Below are 12,266 nucleotides of genomic sequence, written 5' to 3' on the forward strand. Positions count from 1 at the left end.
GGTCAGCAGTATCGAACGCTGCACTGAGGTTTTAGCAGGACAAGCACAGAGATAAGTCCAAACATCAATTGGAGAGAAAGACTCTAAATAAAAATCAGTAGTAAAGATATGTCTATGAGATGGTTATGAATTTTTTGTCTCCCTCAGCTGTCAGAGGTGGGAGTTGAAGATCTCGCTGGCTTGGGCCTCTGCCAGGCATTCACAGCGCACCCTCATTATATGTTTAGGTACCTTAGGTCTATCCAGCATCCTCCCCCACCATGAGCCTTCCAACTCACCATGAGCCGGTGATCAGTTGACAGCCCAGCTCCTCTCTTTACCCAAGTGTCCAGGAGATACAGCCGCAGATCTGATGATGCAATTACAAAATCGAGATCGACCTGCGACCTACGGTGTCCTGTGCCACTCATATTGTTTGCACAGATGCCCAAAAACAGAACACCACTCAGATTCAGATCACGTGGGCTGTTCCTCTGAATTATGCCTCCCCAAGTCTCACTGTCACTGTCCATGTGTGCGTTAAAATCTCCCAGTAGGACGACAAAGTCACCAGATGGAGCACCCTCAAGCACCCTACCCAACGAGTCAGAGAAGACTGGGTACTCTGAACTTTCATTTGGCACCTAAGCCTAAATGATAGTCAAGACCCGTTCTCTGGCCTGAAGGTGCAGGGAAATGACCCTCTCATTCCATATGCCAGTAGCCAGTTTCGATAGCCAGGGATTGGTCCACCGGGGCCTCTGCCCCTGGCCGCTGCCTGGCACTCACTGCACCCAACCCCTACGGCACCTCCTGTGGGTGGTGAGCTTACAGGAGGGCAGGCCCATGTCTGCTCTTTGAGCTGCGCCTTCCGGGCCCCACGGGCTAAGGCTTGGCCACCAGTCGCACTCTCTCTATCACCCTCCCCAGGCCTGGCCTCTCCAGGTTGAGGCCCCAGTAACCTTATCCCGGGCAGTTCTCTTGATCTTCCTCATAAGGGTTATTGGAATCACTCTTTATCTGGCCCCTCATCCAGGATGAATTAGCCTTGGGAGACCTTACAGGAACCAAAAGCCCCCAGACAACATAGCCCCTGTGTTCACTGGGACACACATTAAAGTATTAAAAACAATCCTTATATTTAAAATTTATTTAGTGTTTACCACTTAAAGAGAAAACTACAAATATTGTGTTTTTGTTCAAAATGTTATGTACCTAAGTGCATTTGATGTTACTGACCTTATTTAAAGTTGACAAGTTACAACAGAAGCACGATTATAATTAACAACTTAAATTTTTTGTTAACTCTCTGACACGGGTCACTTGGAATGGAATAGAACCACAGGTATTAACTTTCTTAAATCTCTGAACTAACTGTTTTAATATACTGTGATAAAGAATCTCTATCCAGAATACTGTTGGGTAATTTATTAATTTTAAGAGGTCCATGTTTTGCAAATGCAACGCTCCTGTGGGATCTTACCCTCAGGGTCCCGTTTACAGACTGTTTCATGATTTTCCTGTGTGTGAGTTGCCTCTTCAGGGAAGTGTATCTTGATCTTGGCAGTGAGCATTGATTAGAAACAGATGGAAGGAGGAGGGGGTGTGTGGGAGAGTGATTTCAAAAATGTAGAGCAGAGGTCTGACTTGGTGGGAAAATGGAATGATTTAATCTTCACTTGCGTAAAACTGAAACTACCAAACATGCAGTGCCAGAGTGATTTGCTGAGTAAAGGTCAGTGGAATGTAATATAATATAATATAATGTAATGTAATGTAATGTAATATAATATAATATAATAAAGGAAGCAGAAGAAAATGGATGGCTGGATAATCTAACTCTCAAATCAAAATTTCTGTAAACGCTTGTAAAGTGTGGACAACAAAAAATTCGCTTGTTGTGCTCTTAGAGTCTGTACCATTGCAAATTAAAACATGTAAAACAGAAACACAGCTGCCTCTGGTGTACAGAGTGAAGTGAAGTGAAGTGGAAAATTGTCCAAACTTGAAATTCTTTCTGGAAATCTCTGATGTTGTATTAGTGCTTATTATCAGCGCACCATTCAAAAACATTTATTCATGAATGAATGGGTGTTCATTATTCCACACAGCATAAATAACTTACACATCTTGCACATGTGTGAAGGAACCAATAATCCTGAAGGACATTGTGGCAGAGGGGTGTGGTTTTGGGGATGGCTGCAGAGGAGAGGTGGTGCAGTGGGTTCAGGGAGAGGCATCAGGGGCGGACGGGGAGTGCATAGCTGCCCGGCTTGAGATTGATTGTGCATTTTTACGCAGCAGCTGGGGTAAGGAGAGGTTGAGTGGAGCTGAGGTGGAATACAGACAGGAGTGTGTGTATGTGTAAAGAGGAAAATAAAGAGCTTTGTGGAAAACGTGAGCGTGTGTATGCGACTAATCGAAGGCATTCATGCTTTAGTTATATACAGGTTTTTGAGAAACATATGCTGCCATCCAGAAAATGTTGATCAAGCTTATAGTTAGGGCTGGATCAGGTGACCCTGAACCCTCCCTTAGTTATGCTGCAATAGGCCTAGGCTGCTGGGGGGTTCATATGATGCACTGAGAATTTCTTTTTCATTCACCTCTTTTCTCTGTTTATACCCCACTCTGTATTTAATCATTTGTTATTATTAATCTCTGTCTCTCTTCCACAGCATGTCTTTTGTCCTGTCTCTCTCTCTCCCCTCAGCATGGCAGATGACTGCCCCTCCCTGAGCCTGGTTCTGCTGGAGGTTTCTTCCTGTTAAAAGGGAGCTTTTCCTTCCCACTCATCCACTTCCCAGGTGCTGCTCATAGGGGTCGTTTTGATTGTTGAATTTGCTCTGTAATTATTGTAGGGTCTTTACAATATAAAGCACCTTGAGGTGACTGTTTTTTGTGATTTGGTGCTGTATAAATGAAATTGAATTGAATAGAATTTTTGGAGACATCTTAAAGAAATTACAGGAAAGCTGCCTAGGAGAGGTCAGGCTGTATTCGTACCAAATATACTATCTGCTTCTGCGTAACAAGGAAATAAGGTCTGTCACAGAGCTTAACTAAATCAAAATTTAGAGGTAGTTTCTTGAAATTTCAATTTACTGACTTGAAATTTCAAGTTGTAGATGACAATTTTGTTTCAGTGGTGGAAACAAGCTTCCATAGTTTTCAAAATGTTCCTTTAATTTTTTTTTTTTTGAGAAGTGTATAAAAAAATTAGGGGTGGCTCAAGGCTTTTGCACAATACTTTATGTACTTCATTATTTTAAGTCTTTGATGATAATAACTATTCGATTTTAATGCAGAGTTGCTAATGTAACTTAAAGGACGTGGGTACTTATTCCACCCTTGATAACATGTTGCGGTAACATAGTCACTGTGCATTGTGTTGTAACCCATGTGTGGAGCGATACATGACAGATTTGTTCTAAACACATATGAGTAAGTGAGTGAAACAGGAAAAATTCTTTCCTGTCATGTTATTATGGACACAATTCAAACTGACATATACCCTGGAAACATTTGTAACACACTGACACACAAACATAGATTCAAATGCATGCCTTGTGTTGGTGAATACTGTTGGTATTCAGTCATATCTGGAGTGGACACCATTAGTCTTAATGCTACACAGACGTGCTAAAAAATAAGGTACACTGTACTGGTGAAACAGTAAACGAGTCAAATTAGTGGCTGGTTAAACATTGTGTGCTTATTTAATGTGTCATGCGGACAAAAACCTGTTCACACAGTCATATTGTGTGGAGTCAACCTTCTTTTGTGAACCAAAAGTGTTCCCACAACTGAAATATTACATTCAGGGTAAAACCTTGGTTTAAGGTTAGGTATTAAAAATTACTGCATATCCTGCCTCGTCCATCACTAGCCAATTAAACTGGCAACTGCCTGCCCACAGTACCTCCACACACAGCCCTCTACTACCATATTCCCCACTGTGTTATGTACCTTTTCCCAAGTAGGGGAGATCAAATTTCATACTTCAAGGTTTTCTTTCCTAAAGGTTAAACTTTGCCATCCATATATTCAGACCTACTCCTTGTGATTTTAACCTGTTTTAAAACTTGTTTTGCCTTCTTTGTTTTGATCCGGAGAGAAGCACAACTCAGCTGGGCCAGCTTACCGTCTCTGGTAAAGACAGAGGATTATTAACACTCATGTCTACTGTTCTGTTACACGATTAACGGAATACGTTAGATCTTGCTCTAAGATCTGTCTTGTGAATGTGTACCCCGCCGGCCGGCGAGAAAAGGCGGTGAAGCTGTATGCAATATTGGATGAACAGAGCAACCGCTTGCTGGCTCGCTCTCAGTTTTTCGATCTGTTTAACAACCAAGGCCCAAGTGCTCCTTACGTGTTGAGGACATGTGCGGGAGAAAAGGAGACTATGGGAAGACGGGCCAGTGGCTTTGAAGTGGAATCACTAGATGGAACAGTGAGGATCCCACTACCAAGTCTCATTGAATGTAATGACATTCCTAACAACCTGGATGAAATACCAACCCCCAGCGCAGCTGTTCATCACCCACACCTGAAATCAGTAGCCCATCTCATCCCAGAGATTGACTCACAGGCTCAAATAATTCTCCTTTTGGGCAGAGACATTATCAGAGTCCATAAGGTCCGCAAGCAGGTGAATGGCTCGCAAAACCAACCCTATGCTCAGAAGTTGGATCTTGGGTGGGTTATTGTTGGTAATGTGTGTCTTGGAAGAGTTCACAGACCACCTACAGTCAGGGCGTTCTATACACACACCACAGAGTTGGAACGTCCTACCCTCTTTGATCCGTGTCCTAATGTGTTCCACATTAAGGAGAAATACAGTGACATTCAGGTCCTCAAACATCCGCCAGCATCACCTGAAGAAAGCAGTCCTTGTGACACAGGTCACCTGGGACGCACAGTGTTTGAGCGCAGCAGGGATGACAACCAAGTGGCTCCCTCAGTCCAGGACATTGCATTCATAAGGATAATGGATGAGGGATTAACAAGGGACCCAGACGGTAGTTGGATCGCTCCGTTGCCCTTTAAATCGCCACGCCAACGTCTCCCTGGCAACAGGCCCCAGGCACTGAAACGTCTTATGTCGCTTAAACGCAACCTCGACAGGAAACCCGAAATGAGGGATCACTTTCTCAGGTTCATGGAGCAGATGTTTGAAAATGGTCATGCGGAGTTAGCTCCTCCTCTTGGCAAGGATGAAGAACATTGGTATCTGCCAATATTTGGCGTCTACCACCCAAGAAAACCAGACAAAATCCGGGTGGTGTTCGATTCAAGCGCCCCATACGATGGTGTGTCGCTCAACGACACCCTATTAACGGGACCTGACTTGAACAACACACTGCTTGGTGTCCTGATTCGTTTCAGAAGAGAAGCGATTGCGTTTACAGCAGACGTAGAACAGATGTTCTATTGTTTCCTGATAAGGGAAGAAGACAGGAACTTCCTGCGGTTCCTTTGGTTCCAGGGCAACGATCTTAGCAAAGACGTTGTAGAATATCGCATGAGAGTACACGTGTTTGGGAACAGCCCATCACCCTCTGTGGCTATTCATTGCCTGCACCAGTCAGTCTAGCTCAGCGACTTCCATGTGGACCCAGATGTCAAGCACTTTGTGATGCGAGACTTTTATGTGGATGATGGCTTGACGTCATTGCCCACAGTTGAGGAGGCTGTTAGCTTGTTGAGAAGGACACGAGACACTCTCTCAAAGTCAAACCTGAGACTCCACAAGATCGCAGCGAACAATAGAAAGGTCATGGAGGCTTTTCCGCAGAGCGATCATTCAAGCGACTTTAAAGATCTTAACCTGGATGCAGACGTGCTACCGACACAACACAGTCTGGGTATCAAGTGGGACCTCCAAACCGACTATTTCCTCTTCACTGTCTCAGAGGAGGTTAAGCCATACACTCGACGGGGTGTCTTGTCCACCATCAACAGCCTCTATGATCCTTTAGGATTCGCAGCGCCAGTCACAATACAAGGCAAAGCTATCCTCAGGGAGCTTACAGCGGAGAACGGGGATTGGGATGCTCCATTGCCTCAAGAGATGGAAGGAGTTTGGACATCATGGAGAGCCTCTTTGACAGAGCTATCTAAACTTTCAGTTCCGAGGCCCTACACCCCAACATCAACCTCCGGTGCTGTGAGAAGAGAGTTATGTGTGTTTTGTGATGCTTCAATTAAGGCCATCGCAGCAGTCGCGTACTTGAAGGTCACAGATTCAGCTGGGAACAACTTTGTGGGATTTGTAATGGGGAAAGCAAAACTAGCACCCCGACCAGAGCACACGATCCCTAGGTTAGAGCTGTGTGCAGCAGTACTTGCTGTGGAGCTAGCAGAACTCATCTCAACAGAACTGGACCTAAAGCTTGATGCAGTGACTTACTACTCAGACAGCAAGGTAGTCTTGGGATATATACATAACGAGACTAGACGTTTCTACGTCTACGTGAGCAACAGGGTACTTCATATCCGGAGATCTTCCAGCCCAGACCAGTGGTGTTATGTGTCGACGGACAAAAACCCGGCAGACCATGCAACACGCTTTGTCCCAGCAAGCCGTTTGACGGACACAAACTGGTTAACCGGGCCACCATTCTTGACCTCAGGAAAAACAAACGAGTCTGGAAATGCTTTTGGTCTGGTTGATCCTACTTCAGACCCAGACATTCGACCTCTTGTGTCTACCCTGAGTACTGCAACTTCAGCCAACCAACTTGGGTCTCAAAGGTTTGCCAAGTTCTCCAGTTGGAAGGCAGCAACTCGAGCTATTACTCGTCTTGTACACATAGTCAGAGCCTTCAACACCGCAGGGAAGGCAAAGGGCTCTTGTAAGGGCTGGCATTACTGCAACTCAGAGTTTACAGCAGACGAGTCGGAACAAGCACTGACAATCATCATTCGAGCCACACAAGAGGAAGAGTATGAGCAAGAAATCAAATGCATCCAGAGGCAGGAGGAAATTAACAAAAGCAATCCTATTAGGAAACTGAGTCCTTATATCGACGACCATGGTCTTCTGAGAGTCGGAGGACGTCTCGACCATTCAAGCCTTGATCAAAATGAAAGGAATCCGTTGATCATACCTGGAAAACATCACGTTGCTACGCTGCTCATCAGACACTATCATAAACAGACTAAACACCAAGGGCGTTTGTTTACAGAAGGTGCTGTCCGCGCAGCTGGCTATTGGATAGTTGGTGGGAGAAGGAAAGTGAGCAGCATCGTTTACTCTTGTGTCACCTGACTAAGAGCTCCAACTTGCATCCAGAAAATGGCTAGTCTGCCATCAGATCGTCTTTCAACAGACCCACCTTTTACAAATGTAGGTTTGGATGTGTTTGGTCCATGGGTCGTTGCCTCGCGGCGTATTAGGGGAGGTCTCTCATGCAGCAAGCGATGGGCGGTGATCTTCACATGCATGAGTGTAAGGGCAGTTCACATAGAGGTCATCGAGACTCTGGACACCTCTAGTTTCATCAACGCCCTGAGACGCTTCCTCGCTGTGCGGGGACCTGTGAAACACATTCGGTCTTACCGCGGCACAAACTTCGTCCGTGCCTGTAAAGACTTGAAGATTCCTTCGAACATTGACGGGACGAAGGTGAAGACTTACCTGTCAAACCAAGGTTGTTCGTGGACCTTCAATCCACCACACGCATCCCATTTTGGTGGTACATGGGAAAGGATGATAGGTCTTGCTCGAAGGATTCTGGATTCCATGTTCTTTCAACTCAAAGACAAACTCACTCATGAAGTGTTGGTGACCTTCATGGCGGAGGTTGCAGCTATTATAAATTCCAGACCTCTCATTCCTGTGGGAACAGATCCTGATGATCGGTTCATACTTACCCCAACTGCTCTTCTAACGCAGAAGGTTAGCGGTGTTCCAGTTCCTGCAGGGGAATTTGGAGAGTCGGACCTCTACAAACGTCAGTGGCGTCAAGTGCAACACTTGTCCAACACCTTTTGGGACAGGTGGCGGAAGCAGTTCCTACCAACTCTACAGCCTCGCAAGAAGTGGCATTCCACTCATCCGGATATCACACAAGGAAGTGTTGTTCTTCTCAAGAACGTGCAAGCACCGAGAAATGAGTGGCCCCTTGGACTGGTAACCAAGACTTTTCCGAGTAAGGACGGAAGAGTACGCCAGGTGGAAGTGAAAACCATGAAACCTGGTGGAAACGCGTTCTTTCTTAGACCTATTTCAGAGACAGTTCTTCTTTTTCCTCCTGATGTTTAGATGTTTCTATTAGTTAAGATGATAACTGTTTGGGTGCCGTGTAACCACGTCAGGCGGGGAGTGTTCTGTTACACGATTAACGGAATACGTTAGTGCATGATGTATTGAGTTCAGTTTTGTACTGTCGCTTTAAGAGAGCTACGGAGCTTCCGGTCATGTGATCTAACTCAGGAAGTGAGAGCATGGCTACGGAAGAAACATGGAGTTGTGATACCACATGTAAGAGTATCGCGTAACATCTGCCTTTCATCTTAGGCGTGGTGATTGCATCTTGGGTATGTACGCTTTACACTAAGACAACTTTATTTTGAGATGTGTATTTTTTGGAACGAGTGTGTATTTTGTTGACGGTAACGGGAAATCGGATCGGAACGGCTTAGCGCCGGAGCACATTGTTCAGTGTGTCAACAAGCTATGATAACTGTTTAAACTTGTTAGTTGATAAAGTTAACATATCTTCTAGACCGAAGAGGTTATAGATACAGTGATGTTAAGATATGCAGTTCATGTAATTGTGTATATTTCTGTTGTGCTTACGTACGTTAAGAGAAATTAGTATATAACTGATTTGTGTTTTCATGTGTTTTAGTTTCACACTTTTCTGAGTCTTCAATAAACCTGTGGACAAGCTGACAACGTCTTCAGAGTCTTGAAGTAGAAAAGAGTTTATCTGTCTGTCCAGAGATATATACAGCACATGTATTGAGGACAGAACATCTACATTGTAATACTGTATTGTAGACATATACTGTATACTGTATACTGTATCGTAGACTACAGTGTTGCATCTTATATTTAGTTTGTGAGTCATGGTGTTGTGGAAATTCTCATTGTAGTACATTCTTACTATGTTACAGTCAGTCAACACTGTTTCTTTCAACAATTACATTTCATAATCTTATTAGCATGTTTATTATTGAAGCTATGAAGACAAAAGTCCTTTATAAGAACCACAAATTTGATCCTTTTCTAAACCTAGAAGTTTTAATGAGAAGTTTCAAGCCCATCTGAAGCTGAAGGGCCAACCACCCATCAGTGGATTATAGTGGTTACAAAAACATCTGTAGCAGCTGTCACTCTCACTCATCACACACGACTGGAGGATAAGCGTACAGGTGTAAACAACTCATCAACTATGACAAATAGAGAACAGTATATGACTCTAATGCTGAAGGAAAAGCTGCTCTCGACTAAGAGACCAACAAGGATCGGAACCTGGAATGTTAGAACCATGTTCCAGATGGGAAAAACAGCAATAATAGCAAAGGAAATGGACAGATACAACATAGAAGTCCTTGGAATCAGTGAAACCAGATGGAAAACATCTGGGAAGATCTCACTTATCAGTGGACACTCAATCATCTCTTCTGGAAATCCAAAAGAAAATGATCCACATGAAAGAGGAGTGGGAATCATGCTGTCTAAAACATCTAGCAGATCACTCATTGAGTGGGAGCCAGTGGGATTATTAGAGCAAGGTTTCAGACAAGAGTCCAAAAAACAACAGTAATCCAAGTTTACGGTCCAACCAACGATGCTAGTGAGAACAACAAAGAAGACTTCTATGCCTCTCTTCAAACAACCATCAACAAAGTGCCAAAGAGAGACATCAGCATTGTAAGGTGCTTTATACACCCTCCTGAATGACATCTGGGAAAAAGAACAGATTCCAGAAGATTGGTGTCATGGACTCTTAATGAAGACACCAAAGAACGGTGACACAACACTGTGTGACAACTGGAGAGGCATAACTTTGCTATCACTCCCTACCAAAATACTCAGCAGTATCATCCTATTCAGAATGAAGAAAGCTGTGGAACCAACACTTAGAGATGAATAGGCAGGTTTTCGACGAGAGCGCTCCTGTACAGACCAAATCGCTACTCTAATAATCATCATAGAGTAATGTATAGAATAGCAGTCCACTCTCTATATGAAATTTATAGACTTTGAGAAAGCTTTTGATAGTGTCGAACATCAAGTTCTCTGGCAAGCTCTGTCATTATGGTGTTCTAGCAAAAATGATTAAATTCATTCAGTAATTTTACAAAGAATTTACCTGCTAAGTCATCCATGGTGGCTCACTCACAGAGCCATTCCCAGTGACAATGGGAGTTAGACAGGGGTGCCCCCTATCACCCATTTGTTCCTGATTGTTCTAGACTGGGTCAGTAAATGAGCCTACAAACAACCAAGGAAGATCCAGTGGACACTTACAAGATGTCTTGAAGACCTAGACTTTGCTGATGACATCTGCACTCTATCCAGTTGTCTACAAGATTCGCAACACCAGATCACCAGTTTAGAGACTATGGCTAAAAGAGTGGGACTCGGCATCAGTCCATCCAAAACAAAGACTACGCACCAGAAACCAAAACAGAATCATTATTAGAGACAAAGAAACTGAAGGTGTCAAACAGTTTGTTTACTTAGGCAGTATAGTTAGCATATCTGGAGGAACTGATGAAGACATTAAAGCCAGGAAACAGAAAGTGCAGCAGGCATTCGCAATATGAAGATCTATATGGAAGTGCAAGGCACTGAGATTAAACACCAAAGTCAGGATATTTAATACCAACATGAAGTTGATACTGCTATACAGATCTGAAACCTGCAGAGAAACATCCACCTCCCTGAATGTCATCCAGTCATTTGTAAATAAATGCCTGAGACAAATTTTAGGAATAAGATGGCCCGAGAAAATAACCAATGAGGATTTATGGCAAAACCCCCCCCCAACCAGCTACCTATTTTACACACTTTTAGAATCAGGTGCTGGAAATGGAAAGGACATATGCTCCGAAAAGATCAGAACAACATCACATGTCAGATGTTGGAATAGAATCCTCAGAGCAAAAAACACGTGGAGGCGAAATCTAGAAGCCTGAGATCCAGCTGAGATCTGCTGGGCTGTTCTGAGGAGAGATTAAGGCCATATCTATGAACAGAGTCAGATGGAGAGCCACTGTAGATGCCCTGTGCCCCCCACGGGACAAAGTGGAATAGATAGATCAAGCCTGTCAGTGTCAAACCCAGGGCTGAGCAGGTCTGCCTACTCTAAAAAGTTTCTTTGAAGAGGCTTTACCGGGATGGTTCCTGCCCTAAAAAGAGCCCCAGAGTTCCTGTGGTGAAAAACAGCCAAAAAAACCTCAGACAAATAAAATATAAACAACAGCAGAGAAATAAAAGTCATAGAACCAGATTTCACTATCTTTCTTTAAAAACTATGAGGTCCAGATTAAAATTAGGTCACTTTGAAATGTGTGCAGAAAAAAAAAAATCTGCTCTCTTTGATGACCCGTGCATGCTAATTCTCATATCTCTGATCAGAATGGGTTCTGCTGAATCTGCCTGCTGTGCACTCTACTGTGAACACAAGACAAGAGTGGACCACCTCCCCCTGAGACTGCGTAAGCTTTCCATCACCCTGTCCACCGCTGCACAAACTCAAATTTCCTTCAGTTCATTTCCACCTTCCTGCTCTGTGTCTGCACCACAAACTTCATCCATCTCTCCTATCATGAAAAGCCTGGTCTGCAGAAATTCTGGGTCACCAAATTCATTTTTATCTAAATAACTGCACACACTGACCAGATGCTGTCAGTGTCTGGTCTGGCACAAGTGATAAATTGCTTTTCATTCATCTTGGATAGGGAGCCTCACAGTGAGTCCAGCGGGCTGCTCCATCTGCCAAGTGAAAACACTCGCAGTCCAAGCTCGAGTCTCGCTGACATCTTCATTACTGTCTGACAGACTGACGTCACTTAAGTGATGTCAGAAATGTGTGTGAGAACTACATTACAATATAATAATACTACTACAATATATAATACCAAATACATGCAGTATCCATTTTAACTTAGATTATAAACCCAAGAGAGTCTGTGTTTGTCTCTACTGTATGTCATCAAGTCAAAGACCTGATTCAGCCAGTCATGCATTCAGGTGTTTTGCATGTTTTGCACAGCCTGCTTTGAGGTGGCTTAGACCTTCTCTAACATAATACAGAGATGCT

This window comes from Archocentrus centrarchus, chromosome 24 (genome assembly GCF_007364275.1).
Source record: "Archocentrus centrarchus isolate MPI-CPG fArcCen1 chromosome 24, fArcCen1, whole genome shotgun sequence".
NCBI classification, from domain to species: Eukaryota; Metazoa; Chordata; class Actinopteri; order Cichliformes; family Cichlidae; genus Archocentrus; species Archocentrus centrarchus.